General features: G+C 39.9%; 1 long non-coding RNA gene across 1 annotated transcript in view; it reads right to left on the bottom strand.

The window, feature by feature from the left end:
• The window catches only part of LOC115306242, a 28,373-nt gene extending 10,262 nt beyond the window's left edge, over nt 1-18,111 (bottom strand). The window contains exon 1 of the long non-coding RNA XR_003915264.1: nt 17,750-18,111. This is a non-coding gene — a long non-coding RNA (uncharacterized LOC115306242). The remainder of the gene's footprint in view (nt 1-17,749) is intronic.
• Nucleotides 18,112-21,877: the final 3,766 nt, after the last annotated feature.

Raw genomic sequence — 21,877 nt, 5'->3', positions numbered from 1 at the left:
CCCCCTGCTATATATGTATTACCAGAAACATCTCTAGTTTTCTTCCCCACTACCACTGATTAGCCTACATTGGCTTAGAATTCAAGTTTGAATTTTAAGAATCTTGCTCAGTGTAAACACTGTCCCTGGTCCAGATTCCCTAGTTCCTTGTACCAGTTCTGTGCACCCTCTGGCATCCTTGCTGAGGGTTGACTTCTAGGAAACCCACCCTAAAATACCTAAAATGCCAAGACTCATCCAAATTCAGCCAGCCAGAGAAATGAAAGGCAGAAAATAATTCAAATAGTACCAACATCAGATATGCCTTTGTCTTCAAGACTCTTCTTGGGCACCTGAGTTGCTCAGTCAGTTAAGCATCCGACTTCAGCTCAGGTCATGAACTCATGGTTTGTGAGTTCGAGTCCCGCATCAGGCTCTGAGCTGCCAGCCTGCTTTGGATTCTCTGTCTCCCTCTCTGTCCTTCCCCTGCTTACACTTTGTCTCTGTCTCTCTCAAAAATAAAATAAACTTTAAAAAAAAACTTAAGAAAAAGACTTCTTTCTACACTGTAATTACTTTTCTAAATACACAAAATTAATAATGTTTTATGATATTGCTGCTGGTATTTCTTTTAGTTTTAATCCTTTCATGAAATGGGCAATGTGCCCAGAATCAACTGACCTGTTTATTTGGACAGTCAACTAGAAATTTGGAATATCTTCTTGCACTACATCATAAATGTTAGAAGCTGCAACAGATGATCTTTTATTGCACGAGTATAGTTAGAAATTTTTTAAGTTTAGTATTAATCCTAATAAATATGTGAGGAAGATTGGTAATTAGGCAAACATTATACTAAATCTTCATGTTTCTTCATTTTTAGAATGCTTTTTCAAATTCATCAAAATCATAAATATATATGACTTGAAGAAAGTCAACTATAATTAATTTTAAAACTTGGAAGAGTTAATCAGCAAGAAAACAATAATGTTCATGAAAATTAACTAAAATGATATTTCTTCTTCCAATAATCAATAAAAATGTGCAGAGTCTTGACATGTTATGAATAATCATACATTACTTTGAAATAGACAAAATTTGTGTCCACCTGCATTTCTCCATCAGTGTTAGAATCAGAAATGTTTTTTCTTCTTCATTCAAGACTAAAGCTTGGGGTGCCTGGGTGGCTCAGTCAGCTAAGTGTCCAACTCTTTATTTCAGTTCTGGTCATGATCTCATGGCTCATGAGTTCGAGCTCTGTATTGAGCTCTGTGCTAATAGCACAAAGCCTGCTCAAGATTTGGTGTCTCTCTCTCTCTCTCTCTCTCTCTCTCTCTCTCTCTCAAAATAAACAAAAATAAACCTCACCAAAAAAAGGACTGAAGGTTTTAGGATCATACAGTGATTGTAGACCCCACAAACATTCCTTAAGCAATTGAAAAGCTTATGAACTGTCGATGATACTTGGGAAAACTAATAAGATCCTCAGATCTAGGGCAATCATCTGTTCTTAACAGGATTGAAAGAGAGAAGCTAACATTTATGAATGCCTGTGATACACTAAATACTTTTATGTCACTATTTCATTAATTGGGTCCTCATGTACCTTTAAGAAGAAGCTTCTGAGCAGTCGCATTTTTACTGATATCTGAAAAGTCCAGGATAATATGGTCATCATGTGCTACAGATGCAGCCCAAATCCTGATATATTACACAACACAGGTCATTCTTTCCAATCCATGAAAAGCCTACAAGCTAGATACTGTTGTACTCTAATTTTAGAGATAAGGAAAATGAGGCACAAGAGCTCAAGGCTACATAGTCAGGAGGTGACAGAACAGGATTAGACCTGATACTGTCCACTTAGTATTAGCCATGAAATCTTCCCACATCATCAGATTTTGGGTTCAAGATGGTGAACTGAGTACATGCCTGTGTCTTCCTTCCATTCTATGGGCCCATTCAGAAATGATGTTACTCATTATAAGTCTTTATTACTGTTTCTTTTTTTAGTTATGGTAACTATTATTTTGATAGAAACTTTAAAAAATAAATAGGAGTATAGCACCAAAATCTATCATGGAAACCATTAAAAGAGAAAAATCAAGAAGTGTTAAAGGAGTGGTTTCTTGCAGGGTCTGGGCAGCACAATCAGTTGAGCATCCAACTCTTGATTTCAGTTCAGGTCATCATCTCACAGTCTTTGAGATCAGGCCCGAGTTTAGCTCTGCACCAGGCGTGGAGCCTGCTTGAGATTCTCACTCTCCCTCTTCCTCTGGCCCTCCCTGGCTTTTACTCTCATTTAAGAAAAAATAAAAGGCTGTGGCCTGTACCTGGTTTGAATTTGTGTTACTGTCTGCAATTTCTATGTATTTTTTATAAGGAAAAAAAGGAAGAATGAAAAACAAAGAAATAGAAGGATGGAAAGAAAAAGAAACATGCACAAATATCCACACAATAGAATATTATGCAGCTGTCCAAAATATGGATGCAGATTTATGGTCTTGGCATGGAAAAATCCCCAAGACATATTACTAAATAAAAAACAATCCAGGTGCAAAACAACATCTGTATTCTAGAGTTACTTGTGTAATACAAAATTGTCAGTATGTGTATATGTCTAGATAAGTGGAGAGTGAGATGTACCCCCAAATCTAACACTCCTGCAAGGAGTAGAATTGAGATAGGAAAGAATTGGAGAAGAGGATTTATTTGCTGCTTGTTAGATGTGAATATCTCTATACAGTATCTACTTCTATACCATATACTTTGAGACTACTTTTTACAATAAACTTGATTTATACAGACAGGTTTTTTGTTTTGGGCTTTTTTTTTTTTTTTAGGCTGTTTAGAAATGAATAAGACCCTCAGTCAGCAAGGTCCTCTGAGAAGCAGACATGGAGACATCAGGAGAGCAATTGTCTCCTGGAGGCCAGGTTGGTATACCACCAGAGGGGAACAGAGAAGAACTGGGCAGCAAGGCTTCAGGCAACCAGGCAGATCTCTCCCCAGTGCCAGGGAAGGAAGAGGAAGCAGGATTAGGCAAGAGGGCTTCAGACCACAATGCTGATCTGATAACAGCATGGCCAACCCAAAGGAAATTCTGGGACACAACCTGTCTAGGGGCTCCCTGGGAAGAGGTGACCTTGGCCCAGAAACAGAGATTGGTCCCAAAGGTGCCAGCAGCTGGAAGATGTCACCTACCTTGCAGCTGAACTGCAAATTCTTTGATGAAGAGTCCCAACCCATGCACCTTCAGAGGCGCCATAAATACAGGTGCTTCCTTAAAAACCCTCTGTCAGGAGCCACCTCCCACACAGGCAGGCACCCAGAGCCTAAGGAGGTCATACTCTAGGGTGAGCGTTGGTGCAGGCTAGCCTGTCCTGGGCTGCTTTCAGATTCAACTTTGTCTCTTCACAATGACAAAATCAAAACTGTTAATGGAAGGTTATCACCTCTTCAGTGTCTTATTCTAGTACCTCCCAAGAATCCGTGTTTCTGTTCATGATGGGGTGGAGACATGATGAAAAGCCAAAGTCTTTTTCATACTTAGGGCAAACGATCCTTTAAAAAAAATCCTGAAAATCCTAAGTTAAAACCTTAGCATCAGTGCAGTGCAATGTACCCAGTATTTCCAAAATTCTCTGATGGATAATGGTAGCAAAGGCCCATAAGACCTCTTCTCATGACCTCAGTCTCTCTCTCTCTCTTTCTCTCTCTCTCTCTCTCTAAAAGATTACACCTCATTTCCCCTCCTTCACATCTTATTCATGAGTAACAAATTCAGGACCATTTTCTTATTCTTATCATTTCCCACTATACTATAGAATTTCACCCATCTACATATTTTTATGGATTGATTTTTTTCCATTTATCTCTACATGATGTAATCAAAGTTTGTTGAACTCTTTTCTTCAGAGAGAAAGAGAGAAGGGAAGAATGAAAAAGAAAGAAGGAAAGAAGAAAAAAATGAAAGTAGGAAAAAAGAAGAGCAGAGAGAAGGAAGAAATAAAAAGATAAGGAAAGAGAGAGAGAAAAAGAGAGAGAGAAAGGAAGAAAGAAAGAAAGAGAGAGAGAGAGAGAGAGAGAAGGAAGGAAGAAAGGAAGGGAGGGAGGAAGGGAAGAAAGGAGGGAGAGGGAGGAAGGAAGGCCATTGTCTTGCTTTTAGTAGATGGGGGCTCAATTCTTGGTGGGACACATTCTCTTGACCCTACTTAGCAATTCGCCTTCACAAGCATACTTCTTTAAGGGAATCAAGGGCATGCTCAATCTCACTCACAAACAAGACCAACTTACTTCTTCAGAAAGACAAATCCATGTTTTAGTTTTATGTACTTAGTATATTATGTGTCATCATGAATTCCGGGCTTATTATTTCATTAAAATTTTTTTGTTTCTTTACTTTTTTTTGAGAGAGAAAGAGACAGAGCACAAGTAGGGAAGAGGCAGAGAGAAGATGGAGAACAGAATCCAGGAAGCAGGGTCCAGGATCTGAGCCATCAGCACAAAGCCTAACAGGGGGCTCAAACTCACGAACCATGAGATCATGATCTGAGCCAAAGTCAGATGCTTAACTGACTGAGCCACCCAGGTGCCTTTATTTCACTTTTATTCTAACCTGAAAGAGTGAAAATACATATTAACCAAAGGTGCTTGGAGAAAGGAAGACCCAAAACCTTATTATCTTAAAAAAAAAAGTATGCACACTAACCTGCTGCTATTCCATCAAGCAGTAGGTAATGTTCACATCCATATTACAGATCCTTTAGTAGACTAGATGGGGGAAGAAACACCAGTTTCTTCTCAAGGGTAATGCAGTAAATGAATATTTCTCTTGGGAAAAGAAAAGAAAACATAATTCCCTAAGGTAACAGCATTTGGTCACTCAACAAATATTTATTGTGTCCTTACTATGCACCAAGAAATGTTTTACAAGCTAAGGACAAAGCAATGAAAAAAGCAGATGAAACACCCTACTCTCATGCCAAAAGCGAAATTCATGAAAGAAAGAATTGAATAAGGTTGAACTTCATTACAATTGAAAAGTCCTTCTCTGTGAAAGACACTGTTCAAAGAATGAGAAAACAAGCCACAGATTGACTGAAAATTTTGCAAAAGCACACATCTTAAAGCCTATTATCCAAAACATGCAAAGAACTCTTAAAACTCAACAACAAGGAAACAAATAATGCAACTAAAAAATGGACAAGATATCTGAACAGGCACTTCAGCAAAGAAGATATACAGATGGCAAATAGGCACACGAAAAGATGCTCCACGTCATATACCATTGGGGAAATGCAAAGTAGAACAAAAGTAAGATACACTTACATACCAATGAGAATGTACAAAATCCAAAATACTGACAACACCAAACGCTGATGAGGATGTGGAACAACAGGAACCCCCATTCATTGCTGGTGGGAATGCAAAATTGTATAGCCACTTTGAAATCCAGTTTGTGTTTTTTATAAAACGGAACACATTCAGGGGCACCTGGATGGCTCAGTAAGTGGAGTGTCTCACTTCTGCTCAGGTCATGATTTTGCAGTACACAAGTTTGAGCCCCACATCGGGTTCTGTGCTAACAGCTCAGAGCCTGGAATCTGCTTTGGATTATGTGTTTCCCTCTCTCTCTGTCCCTATCCCACTTATGCTCTGTCTCTGTCTCTCTCAAAAATAAAAAAATATTTTAAAATATTTTTTAAAAAAACATATTCTTACCATCTGATCTAAGAATTGCACCACTTGATATTTACCCAAATGAATTAAAACATATACCCACACAAAAACTGTACATAAATGTTATAATAGCCTTATTCATAATGGCCAAGACTTGGAAGCAACAAAATTTCCTTCAGTAGATGAATAACAAACCATAATACATCCATACAATGGAATATTATTCAGCAATTTAAAAAATGAACTAACAAGCCATGAATAGACTTAGAGAAAACTTAAATGCATATTGCTAAGTGAAAGAAGCTAATCTGTAAAAAGCTACATATTGTATGATTCCAACAATATGACATTCCATAAAAGTCAATATTATAGGCAATAAAAAGATCAGTGGTTGCCAGGAGTTGGATTGGAGAGGAGGTGGAGAGGGAGAGGAAGGAGGTGACGGAGAATATGGGAACTCTGTGCTTGCTGTCTAATATTTTTTATAAACCTAAATCTACTCTAAAATATAAATTCCATTAATTTTTTTAACATCCTACTTTCATGAAACTTGTAGTCCAGTGGTGGTGGGTGCAGGAAACCAGTGAGTAAATGAATAACATAATATGATGATAGGTGATAAGTGTTATGGGGAAAAATAAGACATAGAAGAGGTAAAGGGAGTACATTTCTGGGAATGGGACAATGTAATGCTCATCAGAGCAGGGAAGAGAGAGCTCACTTGGAGGGTGATATCTGAACACAGAAGTGAGGGAGTAAACCAAAGGATATCTGGAAAAATACAATTCTAGGCATGCCTGTTGAGTTGAAAGAAAAGAAAGTAGGTTGTTGTGGCTGGACCAGTATGAACTCAAGGAAGTGAAGGTCAGAGAAGGGGAAAGGGAATCATGAAACAAGATCTTCAAGGTTTTGTAGCTATTACAATACAATGATTTTACTCCACAGGGTTTTGAGTGAAGGAGTGACATCTTCTGACTTTAAACAGAATCATGCTGATGCCTTGTTGAGAATAAATATATGGAGAAGGATAAAGACAGGGAGGAGGATTTATGATAACCGTGGCAAGAGGTGGTGAAGACTTGGAGTAAGTTATTGCAGCAGAGTGGAGAGAAAGAAGTGCACAACGTCTCGTTACACTGGAGTGAACACCTCAGAGTTGCAGTACAGATCAGCTCCAAAGGGGCTGTCCCAGCTGGGGTACAGAAGCTTCTGAGTGGACCCAAACTGTCTCCTGAGGGTCACTAATCCCATGCAATTGAGACATCACAGGTACCATGAAAGGAATACAGGCCATGGAGTCAGACAGATCTGGATTAAGGTGCTGGTTCTTCTGCTCACCAGTTCTGTGGCTGTGAGTAACTTATCTCTCAAATTTTGGGTTTCTAAAAACTGTAAAAATATTTGTGTTATAGAAATGATGGGAGTTTCTAAAACTGTAAAAATATTTGCGTTATAGAAATGATGGGAGGATTAAATAAATAATAGCTCATAGGTACTCAAACAATTGTAATTTTCTCTAGGAGGAAGATTCTTAGTGTTGGCATCAGGAGTGAGGTATAGCCTTGAAGCTGCAGTCCAGACATAGAAGTTATGAAGGGCCCAATAACAAGGGCTCTCCCAGCCAAGGTTTATCTGAGTACCACCACTGCAAAGTGACCATGTGACAATAGTACAGGACAATCTTAGTCCTGGGGCATATTGTTTATGTGATTCCAGAGAGCCTCCTCTGCAGCAAGTGCTTTCAGTTGAATCATTCACATGGAACACAAATTTCCTCAAGCATCGTACCTATCCCCAATGTCCATCCATATGTCTCTTCAAAACACTTTCTCCTCACCATCATTCATTCTTTTTATCTCCAAGGTCTTGGCTGTTCAGACAAGCCAGCATGGATTACAAGTCAACCATAGCAGTGTAGATAAATATGCCTCTGGCAATCTAGTCATCTAGACAAAGTGAACAACAGGATGTATTGTTCAGACTACTGCTCTCTGAGATTATTTCTCTTCCCTAATGTCTATAGACACTCCATATGATGTAGCCATCCATCCTTCTTCCAGCTGATAGCAACATACTGTCCAGAATCATCTATAATTGGGGCTATGATTTTTCTTCCTCAGTCAACAGGTCAATAGAGTTGAGGGAGAGGGAACAAGGCAAAACACCCCATTTCTCTCTGCTCTTTCCTACTTCCATGTGTGAATTCCATCCATGGGTCCCTGCATGTTAGCATAGAGAACTATAGCAGTTATAACACCTCATACCATATTTTCTGGAAGATAGACCTTATGTTCTCCTAACCAACAGTCAAAATTTCTGACCTTCATTTAAATTGATTCTATTCCATTCACATGCCTACTTCTGAACCAATCCCTTTGACCAGGAGAAAGTTGATCATTCTTTTGCTTATTTCAGGCTATACACCAATCACTGAACTGATAACTGGAGCTATTGAAATGAAATTAGCCTGGCTAAGGCTGGGACACAGTTACCCAGGGAGCTGACCACTGGAGTAAATCCTAACCTAAACTATGGCTGCTAAACTGCTGAAAGATACTCTGTGTGCTATTAGGAATGAGGAAGGGGAATGTGAATGACAGATGAATACCCGACAGACATCCACTATTGCCACCACGGCCATTGCCTTTATGTTCTAGTGAGTGGAAGGAGAAAGTCAGAGCTACAACAAGAAATTAAAGGATCTGGAGGAAAGAATAGGAAGAAGGGAGTAAAAGATTTGGAAGAACATGAGAATGAGAACTGGAGAAACTGAAATAAATAACCAAAGGAGAAACAAGGAATCACCATACTATACTCCCAATTTACCTCCAAAGATGAAGATGAGTTGGTGTATGTTTATGGAAACATGAGTTTATTCCATAAAATATTTTAGCCATATAAGCTTTACAAACACTGATTGAAACCCTGAAAGTACTGTTTGCTGTACAGCAGAGGCTCTTCCCTCTCCCTTCCACGAAGCACTCCGGTTACCTTTCGTGTCACTTTACTATGGTTATTGCTACCATCTGATTTGAATTTAATTTCAATGTGTACCTTGTTTATGATACACTATGTACTGGAATCAAGTAATTCTTTACCCCCAAGTGTTATCTCTCTAAGCCAGTGATTCCCACCAGGGGAGGATTTTGTTTCCTTGAGAGACATGTGGCAATGTCTAGAGACTTTTTGGCTGTCACAACTAAGGAAGCTACTGGCATCTAGTGGGTAGATACCAGAGATGCTGCTAAACATCCAACAGTTCACAGGACATTCCTCTGCAATGAAGAATTATCTGGCCCCTAATATCAACAGTGCCAAGTTGAGAAAGCCTGATCTAGGTGCTCAAGTGCATTGCAAGTTCATTGCCTCAGGGCCTCTCAGAACAAATACATCATTTGGAACTCAAAATGAATGCTTGGCAAAGACTGACTTGGCTTCAGCTGAATATACCATATGGGCGATCCATCATGATTTAACTCAGTAGAGAATCACCCTGACACTGAGTAAAACTGATAAAAAGAATAGCTGATATGGTACACTTATTTAATAACTCCAGTTTCCAATCAACTGCATGTTCTCATTCAGACTGACACACACACACACTGAGTTACCATTACTTACCTGTATACGTGGGCATCACATGCATTTTGTGAAAAAGTGAACTATGTCAATAGTTTCGCTATAGTGAGGTCCTGGTCTCTTGATGGTGACATTGTGTTTGTAGCTTAGCAAAGTCTATGTGGCTCACTAGTAATATGATTTTGACACTGTAAAAATTAGGTAGGCTTACACCATCTTTGTTCTTGTGAAATATGTGAGAGTTTATAAAATGTATATACATCTCCTCACCCAGATTTTACTTATCCAACTTGAGTGATCTTTACTAATTTATACACATCCAAGGTGACAGGCATGGAAGCATTATTCACACAGACTACCTTTCTTTTCCCAATCTTTCCAAGAGGCATTGCCTGTATTTACAGTAACCTTAGTAGGGGGTTAGCTATTTAAGCTAGGTTATGCTGAAGATCAACCTCAAAATCTCAGTGGTTTAGCACATAAATAGCTTATTTCTCTTTGGTATAAATCCCACTGCAAACCGCCCTAATCTTCAGAGGAACCATCCTCCACTCTTTGTCCAGACTGAAAACAGTTCCATATCCTGGAAGCTACAGCATCTGCAATACACAGCCTCCTCAATTATCATTAAGAAAAGAAAGTGAAGAGAAGATATCAATTGACAATTAAGTGCTTCCACCCAGAGGGGCATATTGACTCAGAACTAATCTCATAGCCCTGCCCAACCACAGGAATTGGGAAGTACAGCCTTCTATGAGCTCAGAAGAGGAGAATGAAGCATTGGTGAGCATTTGTAATGCCTAACTCAGGGTCTCCACCACAGCTGGTCTCTGCTCTGCCAACTTCTAAAAGTTGCAGGAGTTGTGGTTTCAAATAAAATGAAGACTGTTTACTAGCATATTTCCACTAAAAGAAAAATTACTGAAGGCTTATTATTTCAAACAAAGTCATGAATTCAAACATAATGTACAAGATATATGTTTAAGCTAATTTCAACAGTCCTTGCTGTCTCATTCAGAACAAGTTGCCTCTTTGGTTGGTACTTGGTACTAGACTTACTACTACAAGTTTATGACTTAGTACTAGAAACTCTGAATGTTGCCATGACCAGAACAGAAATGCAATTGCCCCCACTAGGGTGTTTAAGGTGGAATTGCCCTAAGAATCCACTTCTCCTCCATTGCATGACTGCATATATAGTTGCTGAACTTCGTTAATGGATGTTTTTATTCCTTCAACTGAATGAACACATATTTATGGAACACTTATATACTGTTTGCTAGACATTATACTAAATCAGAAGAGGTACATTAAGAAACACAAAAGTCTAATACCTGACTGAAAAACTAAGATACATAAACAATAGCTAGCAATAGAGGGCTCCATATGGCACCTTGCAAAGTGGATTGCCCCAAGAAACAGACCCTGAAATAAGGGTTCAAATGCAAAAGGTTTATTTCAGAGGTAATACTGGAATTAGTAGAGGGTGTGGGTGACTCTGCTGGTTAAATGACCGAATCTTGGATTAGGCTCAGGTCATGATCTCACAGTTCATGGGTCTGAGCCCCACACCAGTCTCTGTGCCAACAGTGTGGAACCTGCTTGGGATTCTCTCTCCCTCTCTCTCTCTGCCCCTCCCCGGCTGGTACTCCCCTTTCTCTCTGTCTTTCTCTCTCTCCCAATAAACAAACAAACAAACAAACATTAAAACAAAATTTTTTAAATTCTTGAATGAGTATTGGAATGAATTAGTTTTCCATTGCTGCCCTAATAAATTATCACATATATAGTGGCTTAAAAAAACACGAATTTGTTAGTTTTTGCAGGTCAGAAGTCTGACATGGATCTCATTAGGCTAAAATTGAGGTGTCAGCAGCCCTTGCCTTTTGCAGCTTCTAGAGACAACCTGTGTTCCTTGGCTCCTGGCCCCTTTCCCCCCACTTGGAGACAGTGGCCCCCATCTTCAAAGCCATCAGTGTTGCATCTCTCTGACCCTCCCTCTCTCATCTTTCTCTCTCACTACAGCTGGGAAATGTTCTCAGCTTTCAAAACTGATGCCATTACCTGGAGCCCAACAAGATAATTTGGCATGATCTCCTTGTCTCAAGTCCCAAAACCTGAATCTCATCTACAAAGTCCCCTCTGCCCTGTAAATTAATGTACTCACAGTTTCCAGGAATTAGGATGTGAGTATCTTCTACCTCCCATGGGAAGAGTGGAAGTGAGACAGCGGAGAAGGGAGCCCATGGCATGCATTAACGAGCAGGTCACTGGGGCTCTCTCCCATTGGGGCCATATGAGAGATGGTTTAGAACTCCCCTCAGAGTTTTCCAATTTTAAAGGACAATTTATCAGTCCATCATTGGTTAAGGGCTACTCTTGAGGGCATCTCTTAGAAGCCCTCAGGCCAAGAGCTATAGAAGCTTCCAGGAGGAAAGGGCAGCTCAGTGGTCTTACAAACCATGATTGGTAAGAAAGATGAGTGAGGTGTCAACAGCACCTACCACACAGAAACAATTTAGTATTTCAGGGTCAGTGGGAAGCAGTAGATGAATCCTTCATAATCTCTCCCTCTCTTCTGTTAGGAGTGGTACAATGGAATTACAGGACCAAGAACGGGAAATCTAGTTCTTGCCCTTTATCTGCCACATGGCATCAATTCTTGGGCCAAACACTTGTCTGAGTCCCATTTCCAATCTGAGAATTTGGACTACATAAATTCTAAAATTCCTCCAGTTCAGACACACTACTTTCCATGAGTTTTTAGGACACGCACCCTGGCGATGGCTATGACTTTTCTTAAACATTTCATAAAAGAAATCCACACCAAAACAGGGGAGAGCTGCAAATATCCACTCTTCCCCAACTCACATTTTAAATGTCAACACACAGTTCACTTGTAAAAAGTCTCAGGAAACAAAAACGAATTATTTAATGGAAGGGTGTAATTATAATGAATGCTGCCTGCAATTGACTTGGGACACTAACCAGGGAAAACCAAAAACCGACTAAATTAGACCTTAATCCACCACAGGGAAGTTGGAAAAATTGATCAAGTATGCCAGACTGTAAACGTTCTTGACCTTGGGAATGAGTTCTTGACCTTAGGAAAACATGTGACTCAACACAAAATTTCCTGGGAATCCTTGAGGTTGATTTGAAAACCCTTAGACAGACTCTGAGTTTGCAAATTACTCTGGTTCAGGATAAACATTCACCTCTGGGAAATCAGAACAGTTTTGCTACAATATGACAGGAGGAGGGAGAGAAACATGGGAGTGAGACAGAATCAGGTGCTGCTATTCACAGTCCTTTGGCTTTGCTCTGGGTATACACATTGCTAAATAATGATATTCTAGGGGCATCTGGGTGGCTCAATTAGTTAAGCTTCCGGCTTCGGCTCAAGTCATGATCTCACGGTTCGTCAGTTCGAGCCCTGTGTCAGGCTCTGTGCTGACAGCTAGCTCAGAGCCTGGAGCCTGCTTCAAATTCTGTGTCTCCCTCTCTCTGTGACCCTCCCCTGCTCGCTCTGTCTCTCTCTGTCTCTCAAAAATAAATTAAAAAACATAGAAAAATAACCCAATGATACTCTATCTGCCATTCACGCACATCCCCAAAGCCCTCTCGATCAGTTGTTTTCTGCCTACAGAAGTGTTGGCCTGGACACAGAGCATGCCAGAATTTGCCTTTTGACCCCGCCAATTACACCGGTACTGTTTAGAGGAACATCTGCCACAGGATTCGGGCATGTTACTGATCTGTCCAGGTGACTGCAGAGTGTGCGTTTTCTAATGAGCTGAACAGGTGCTCTGCATTCATAGTTATGTCTTTCTTAGTATTTTTCACTTTTACAGGAAAAAAAGTGCACCCAAGGTTGAAAAAGTGCTATGAAATGGATATATTGTATGCCTGAGTGCTTTGTTTTCAGATTTGATGGTAATCAAGTTAATGTGAACACACGCATAGAGCACTGTAACTACACAGTTGTAATAATTTTCAAGCAATGACCTCTTCTTTCATGTTGCACATTTTCACATTTCTGGGTGAACCTTCAGATTTTTGCCTACATTGCTTTTATATATTAAAACTGGATAGACATTGATTTTTCAATCATTTTTAATGATCCAATGTCTATTTAATATAACAAAAGAGAAAACCATTTAAATTCACTGCTGTAATAGAATACATCCAAACCATTTACAGTTTGTTCTGTCCTTTTTAATCTTTCAAAAAAATGTAAATTCTAATTACAAAGTGAAAAGCACAAAACTATATGGAAGCTTGTCCTTATGACTGAATGGCACTTATTAACTTATTATTAAGCATGTTTCCATTTATTATCACATTGTGAGTCCTAATAATGCTCTTAGGTAGAAGACAGGTGTAATTTCACAGTATATAGCAGGAAACTGAGATTCAGAGAGGCTAGTTATTTGCCCAGGACTGTTCAGTGGGAGCTCAGAGAGTTCCAATTCCCACCCTGTTGGCCATCTTGTCCTTGCAGTAGTCAGGACAGGGGTGTATTGGCTTCATCATTCTCACGCAACATGGTAAAATGGCCACAATGTTTTCATGACTCCAAACTCTCTGTTCTGTAACTTTTCCCTTTGACTCTTGTAAGTGTCCACATGCTCCCATGCTAATTGCTTAATGACACCTATGCTTAAAATCAATTAATATTAGTATACAGCCTAGTGTTTTCTGTTTCATCAGAATTTCACTTTTAATAAAATTCTGGAGTTTAATCTCTAGGAGTGAAATTTCAGGGAGCTTTGAACTGAAAGTTATGGCTGGTTGTTGGGGTTTTGTGAGGCAGGAGAGAGGGACTTTATAACACCAGTTCTGCTGGTTGGGCAATCCAGTCTTTCGTGATTAAACAAGGCTTGTATTCTCTTTTTTTGAGCCTTCTTTACGCATGCTAGCCTTGGTATCCCTTATAATTTTAAAACATTTCTTTGGAGAGCTTTGTTGTGAAATGGAAAATTGAGGCTTTATTCCAAAACATGGTTTCCCAAAACTTGTTCTCTTAGAAACCGAGTGGTTTATGCAGTTTACGTTTTCATCACTGTCTGGAATGCATTTTCCAAAGGAGAAAGCTACACATGCCCGCTGGTGCCCTGCTGGCTTTGGCAGCCTATGAAAGCACGTTTTTGGTGACTTTGGTCATCTAACACTTAGTTAACCTCAAAGACACGATGTAATTATTCACAAGACTCTGCATATGGATTTTTTAAAATAATGGAGATGGCTGAAAAACTATACTTTTTATTTTTTATTTGATTGTTTTTGAAATGGTCTTAACTTCGCTCCTTAAAGTGACCATTCCATTTATTCTCACACTTGCCCAAACAGAAAAATAAGAACAAAAATGTCAAAGACAAACTATAAATTTAGATTGCTAGAGACTATCTTTGCTATGCACACATGGAGTAAATTCTTTTTTTATAAATACTCTGTTCATGCTAGGAGAGTAAAGAAGTATTAAAAGGAAAACAAGTTTTGATCTGTTTTGTGTGTGCTGATTGGGGGCTGGGGGGGAGTGATGAATACAGCCAGAGAAGAACAGAGAAGTGAGAAGATTCGTTAAGAACAAAGTAATTTTAGATGAATCATTCCACTCCACAGAGCCTCTGTTTTCTCAGCTGTGAGGTGAGTGTTGGACAATGTTGTAAGAATCCACCTAACACCCTGAGCCTCCAGGAGACCCAGTCTATCAGAAATGGGGAACAGGGAAAGCAGTAAGAAACTACAGAAATTTCCACCCCTAAGTCTCAAGCTAGAAGCCAGCCCTCATCTGAGGGCCCTGAAGATGAATTCAGTGGCTGGGCTATTGACTTTTGAATCTACTGAGGCCCTGAGAAAGCCTGTAGGAGGTTCCTCTAATATATGTATTTCTAAAGAAGTTTAAAACTTACACAGAAGTAGGTTTCTTCCCCAAACTAATGAATAAAAGGGTTAAAAGATTAATTCTGAATTGTTATCTGGGATATAGATAAAAATCAAATTTTAGACTTTGCTCCCAGAAATCATTCAGCAGGGAGGAATATCCAGTTGTACTTTACCTCCACCACTCGGGTTGAGTACACCTTACTGCCTGGGCCAGAATGCACAAACCAAGCCCAGTGGGGTTCAGAGGAGATCCAGTGCCTACTAGGATTTGACTCCATGGAATACAGGCATTCATTGGTTCTGCAACAAGAACACTTAGTTGGCTCCAAATCCCAAATGAAGAAACGTACCCAAGTATCCCAGCAAGGAAGAGCTAGCAAGTTCATAAATTCCAACTCCCCTGTTACCCTGATATTTATACTGAGCCTAAGACCTTGCTAAGTCATCAGCATATGAAAATCCTAACTGAACCTTGCATTTTGGCCATGTGTTTGAAATGTAAACTTATGGAAATGTAGCCACAGTTTTACTTACTCATTCTCACTGAAACCTTTACCCATGACAAGCTCTGTTATGCCAAATATGTTAATATTTGCTATAGTAGAATCAAGATAACCTAATGTATCAATTTAATTTTTTATTCTTGTCGCAGATATATGGCCTCATGGTACTCAGTTTACTTAATGAATGAAAAGGAAGGTCTATCCAGACACTCACCACTGCTTTTAGGTCAGCAGTGATTTTTGATAAGCAAACACTAAAGGCTAATTTAAACTCCAAATCCCGAAAGGATCCAGTGCAGGATGATTAATCTATAGCCCAAGAAAGGATGTCAGGGGATTGTAAAACCAAATGCAATATTAATATGAATATGAGAATACGTACATTTTTCAGAGGAGATAATTTGTAATTCTCAAGAGATTCTATGATTTTGAGCAAGTCTACCAAATCAATAAAAAAATTGTTAGTCTAGGAAGAACTTGGGAATAGGCAAAATTTGCCAAACATAACACCCATATGAAGGTACCTGACAGAGGGTAGAAGGTCAACTGTTAAATGTCAGAGTAATCCCACGGTCATACTGACTTTAAAATGTATAATATGGGATGGGACTTGGAATGTTTGCCTCCCCTTGGGGAGGGACACGTTAGTCTCTTGTTAGAAGTCTGACATACACTCTTCACATGAAGGTTGAGGTAGGTGGTTTTTAAAAATGAAGAGGTGAGCTGAGCAATCCTTAGCTGGGAGCTCAGAGGGAGAATGAAGAAATCTGTGAGCACATTGCATTTGGTGTAGGTAAGAGGGTTGTTCGGTGTTCCAAATAGAAGAAAGCTATTTAACACAATATAACAGGCAGATGAGGAGCAGTGGTCAAGTCACAGTCCTGGTGGCCAAGAAAGGACCAAGAAAGAAAATGTAATGCTTTCCAGAAATGAACAAGAGTAACTTTGGATGTAAACTGGGGATAGAGTTAGAGAGATCTAATAGCAAATTTCACGTGAGGATTTGGAAGGAGGGAAAGAATCAGTTGCTTTGATGATGAAGCATGAAATGCTGATGTAGTCAGGGAGACAGCTATGCTTACAGAGATTGAGTTTATGGTTCCAGAGCCAGTCCCCACCACTGTCATCTCTCCCCTTGGCTTGGAGCCCTTCACATAGTCAATGTGTATAATGGATGTTTTTTTCTTAATCCTGGAATACATGTAAAGACATCTGTGTATGGTGCCAGAGAGACAGGTAGAGGAGAGAAGGATAACATGAGCAGGCATAATATCTGTCTGACTTTGTACTACCAAAAACCTTGGTTTGCAAGCATAATTCATTCTAGAAACATGTTTGTAATCCAAAGCACTGTGTATCAAAGTGAATTTCAAGAACAATTGGCCCAGTTGTGATCATGTGAATACAAGAACACTCAGCTTCACATGCTACTCCTATTGCAAGACATCTTTTGTTTATCAAGATAAAATTCATTAGAAATGTTTGCTCATCGTGTGGAACACTCATAGAACAAGTTACTTACAATCCAAGGTTTTACTGTTTTGAATACATTGGTAAGATGGATATCAGTCAGTTTTCTTGAGAGATTTTATGAGTTCCTGAGCCATCTTCCTTCTACCACATCACTCTGCCATGCAGTGTTGGCACCACTGAGCATTATGGGAAATACTAATGGCTAGTCTGTGAGCCGCCCACCTGTGGGAGAGTGGGTGTACTGGCGGGGGCAGGCAGAGCATCTTCCCACTGATCACAGCCAAACTTGCTGAGTACTTCCCTCCGATAATTTGCGGACAGACAGCAAACCCCACAAGCAATCTGAAGTTTCGACGATGTGAACACATTTATTTCTGAGCCCACCTGACTCTCTCTCTGAAGCTCAGAAAAATAACTGGTAAAGATTTTGAGGAGAGTCAGAAAGAATTTGCACTAGGAAGAAGAGTAACAATCTGGAAAATTCAAATACCAGTGTTCAAAATGAACTCTTGGACACCAAAAGTTGCTGAGGTCCAGCTGAGGTCTATACCCACATCTACCCCACCCTCTCGTTCTTCTATTTCAGCTGTCCTCTTGCTTCATACTCTTCGTTAGCCCAAGTTCTACAGTCTTACTGTACTTACTGCTCACAGCAGGATGGGGCCATTCTGGCCATCCCCGTGTGCCTGTTGCTGTCCTTGCTCTGCTGGCTCTTAGAGCTGACTTCCCTGCTCCTGCTCAAATTTCCCAGTTCTTTCTCTGGAAGGTCCCAAATACAGGTGTTCCACAAGATCATTGGTAGGTTGGACTTCCTTGGCAAACACTCTGCTTATGTAAGATGGTGTTTCTCCATAAAGGAACTCCATATTCGGTAAAGATTTGAGGAGGTCTTTTGTTGTACCTGCAGCCATTAACTATCATTATATTTTCTTCTATATCGTTTTATTGCAGTTCATTTTACAAAATGTTATTTCAGCTGTGACAGGCAGAAATAGATGTATGTGAGATGCCTTCCCCCATTGTCCAGCTGCAGCCTACAATTATGTCAGTCATTTGAGCTTATGATGTCATGGCTTGTTGCCATGGTAACAAATATGTGGTCACAAATACTTGATTATCATTTCACTAGAGTGATAACATATTTATAGTACTCATGAAAAGCATGTTGCCCCTTTAAATAATGTGCTCCTATGTTGCACATAAATGCCCTTTTTCCTCACTGTACAGCTTTTCCTTGTGGTTTGCCTCATTTCCTATGTAGGCTGCATGCTCTTTGCTTGTGTCTTATAGCGACTTGAAAAAAAGCTTGTTTAAAAGAAATAAACCAATACACACATACTGAAACAAGCAGATCCAACGAAGAAGAAACATTCCCAGTAAGAATTTCAAAATATTAGTAAATTACTACAAAAATTAAGCTTAAAATTTAAACCTTGATACACAACAGGATTTATTAACGTGTTATTAAAAATATTAATTCAAAAGTTGTGAGACAATGAAATAATACTTTAAATAATCTGGAACGGCCTTCCCTTATATTTTAGCCTTATTAACTACGTATCTGCAAAAAGTCACTTGAAATGCTGGCACTGGAATGACTTAAGACAAAGGATAAATTTCTACTTCCTTGAAGGGGTGAGAACTGATAAACAAGATCGGGTTACACGTTGCTGATCACTCCATGAATGTGGTTCTTTATTCTCGCCGCCACCATCCCCCTGCCTTTTCATGAATCCTATTCAGAAGTGAAACATTTATTCGGTTCAGGGAGATTCTCTCTGGAGGGGAAATAATTTTATCAGTAAGACTCCCTGGTGATCAGGCCGACTGGGAACGGCTGTTAATCAGCCTTTTTGACATGGTGGCTTGAATAGCCCTTCCCATGATGCTCTGTGATTCCACCTTAACGCTTTCCTTTTGAACTCACCATGACTCATAAGTGCCTTTTTCTCCCTTTGTGTGTCTGAAGTTATCCCACTATTAACTTTAATTGGAAAGGAGCCTTTTGTTCCCCGAGTGTAGTCATACGCTAACCACTGAACTCCCTAGGCTGCAATTTCAGGGGTAGTAAAAAAGTTAATTTTTTTAACAACAGGGGATAAATAATGATAATGCTAATAGTGTGTAAATTTGACTTTTTAAAAATGTTTCAATAAAGAGCCAGGCTGGGGAAGTGGTGCTCCAGGAGGCTCTTCACACGAGGATCTGAGGAGCTTCCTGGCAGAGAAGCGACCATGGAGGAAAAGAGAGCATGGGTGAGAGCAGTGTCTCCCCAGCAGGGAGGAGGAGTGATTGAGGCACACATGGGTAGGTGTCTGACCCACTCCACAAGGACTATTTCTGGGCCTTCCAGGAGTGACAACAGAAAGAACTGTGTCATTCGTGTGTCTAGAAGACTTTGGAAGCATCAGGAAGTCTGCTTTGGAATCTTGTAGTAGGAAGTTCAGAGACAGAGATTCCACCACCATGGGCTTGTACTCTTTGGAACGCTTGGCAATCAACCCCTTTGGGCAGACAGACACTAGTGCATTGGACAACAAGTATCAGTGGTCAAAATTCAGATTCTCATTAAGTATCACCAAGAGTTGTGACACCATTGTCTAGCGCCCAAAGTCTAGCGCCCCTGGTGGACATTGCCTGCTTGACAGGTCTCAGAGGCCTTAAGTGTAGCTCTCAAAAAAGCAAGAAGAAAATGGTGGCTTCTATGTGACAGCTAAAAGGATGCATTTGTGGGTACATCAAAGATTTTCTATTTTATATGGAATACAGGAGTGAGGGCTTACAAGGACAGTGAAAGTTCTACGATAGCAGATGTAGGTGAAAGCCGCAGAACTACACCACTTGGTGCTATTATTATAACACTTATTTGACCTGCAGAGTTTTGTGTCTAGAAAAGTGGCTAATCTCTATATTGGAGGCAAACAGTTGGATTCACACCCAGATCACTGTGAATCGGAAAACCTTTTATGATTTTCTCTCTTCATTATCCTGTAGATCACAACGTTCATAATAAAATGAACAAATCAAATCAAATTGACTTTAGCTTCAAAAGTGAAACTAAGTTTATTTATTGTTAAACTTGTAGAAAGTAGTTTTGGTCTTATTTGAGGAGCTGATTAATCTTACAAAGTACAAAGAGAGATAGAGTCTCTCTCAAGGAAGAGGGAAGATTGTTCCTCCAAAGGAGTGGGTCAAATAGACCCATCAAATTTTTGAAAAATCAGGTTTGTTACTAAAGTGATGATAGATCCTTCATTGCTCATGTCGGTTTGTATTTGAATATATATCTGTGGGAAGACCCCTCAGGGGACCAGAATATATAAATTCTAGCCCCATCATCACCTTCTACTCTATGACCTTCAAGTAAGTCACCTAACTTCTCTAAGCTTTAGTTTCCCTAGATCTTTTTTAATGTTTATTTATTTATTTATTTTGAGAGAGAGCATGAGCGAGGAAGGTGCAGAGAGAGAAGGAGAGATAGAGAATCCGAAGCAAGCTCCACACGGTCAGAGGCCCAAGCAGGTCTCTATTTGTGAGATCATGACCTGAACCAAAAACAAGAGTCAGACACTTAACCAGCTGAGCCACCTTGGCACTCCATAGTCTTCCTATATTTAAAATTATGTTAATAACATTCTTCCCATATCCAACAAAGAAGGCCTGATAACAAATGACTTTTGGGGAAGTGTTTTGTACACTGTAAAGCATGTAGCAGAGATAAGACACTGCAGTTACAACTTATGGGTTCAAGTTTGAGGTGCCTTCTGATAACTTTCTGCGTCTACAGCCCTTGTTCCTCTCCCTCTTGCTCTTGGTCTACCTTAGATTTTCTCTTCACAAGAATGATTGTTCCTTCGAGGCATATGTGATGAAGCAATCTAGGAGTTTACAGACTTTAATGAGATTATATGAGACCCCACCAACATATAATGCAGCAACTCCACCCTTTCTGCAGAGTCCCTTTTCTGGCATAATCAAGATGTGAAGATACAGAAAAGGAAAATTGCCTCCTGATTAATTTTATCTGTATTGCTCTCTTGAAAACTCTTGCTCCTTTTCATCTGCTCCTTTTGCTGCACTCCAAGGCCTCACTTTTCATTCAGCATGTCTTTCCTAAGGCCTCCAGGACACCCTAGTAAGAAGGAAAGAATGTGCTGTGGGTCAGACGGATCTGGGTTCAGATTCTGTCTCTGCTATTTACTAGCTGTGTAATCAAGAGGCTATTCACCTTTCCTTAGCCTTGCTTCCTCCTCTATCAACCAGAGATCATAGTACCCACCATGTGGGATCAGATATAATACATATATAAATTGCCTGTTATACTTTAATTCATCAGTATTTAATAAGCATCCACCATGGACCAGACTGGACTCAAGACATTTGGCAGTGTGGTATTAAGTGACAGACATAATAGGTGCTAAAAAAGATATCCGTTACTCTCTGCCTTTTCCCAATTTATTTTTTTAATGTTTATTATTTTTGAGAGAGTGTGTGTTTTTGAGAGAGAGTGTGTGTGCTTGCACTCATACAAAAAGCTCACGCAAGCACAGAAGGGACAGAGAAAGAGGAGACACAGAATCCAAAGCAGGCTCCAGGCTCTGAGCTGTCAGCACAGATCCCGACCCAGGGCTCAAACCAACAGACCACGAGATCATGACCTGAGGCAAGAGACTTAACCAACTGAACTGCCCAGGAGCCCCTGCTTTTTCCCAATATAATAAGGATCTCCAGAACCAAGGCCATCTTGGGCTGCCAAGCTCCCATGGAATAAT

Source organism: Suricata suricatta, chromosome 2, assembly GCF_006229205.1.
Source record: "Suricata suricatta isolate VVHF042 chromosome 2, meerkat_22Aug2017_6uvM2_HiC, whole genome shotgun sequence".
Lineage (NCBI taxonomy): Eukaryota > Metazoa > Chordata > Mammalia > Carnivora > Herpestidae > Suricata > Suricata suricatta.
The sequence above is the reverse complement of the archived record's forward strand: the minus strand, read 5'-3'. Positions and strand labels throughout refer to the sequence as shown.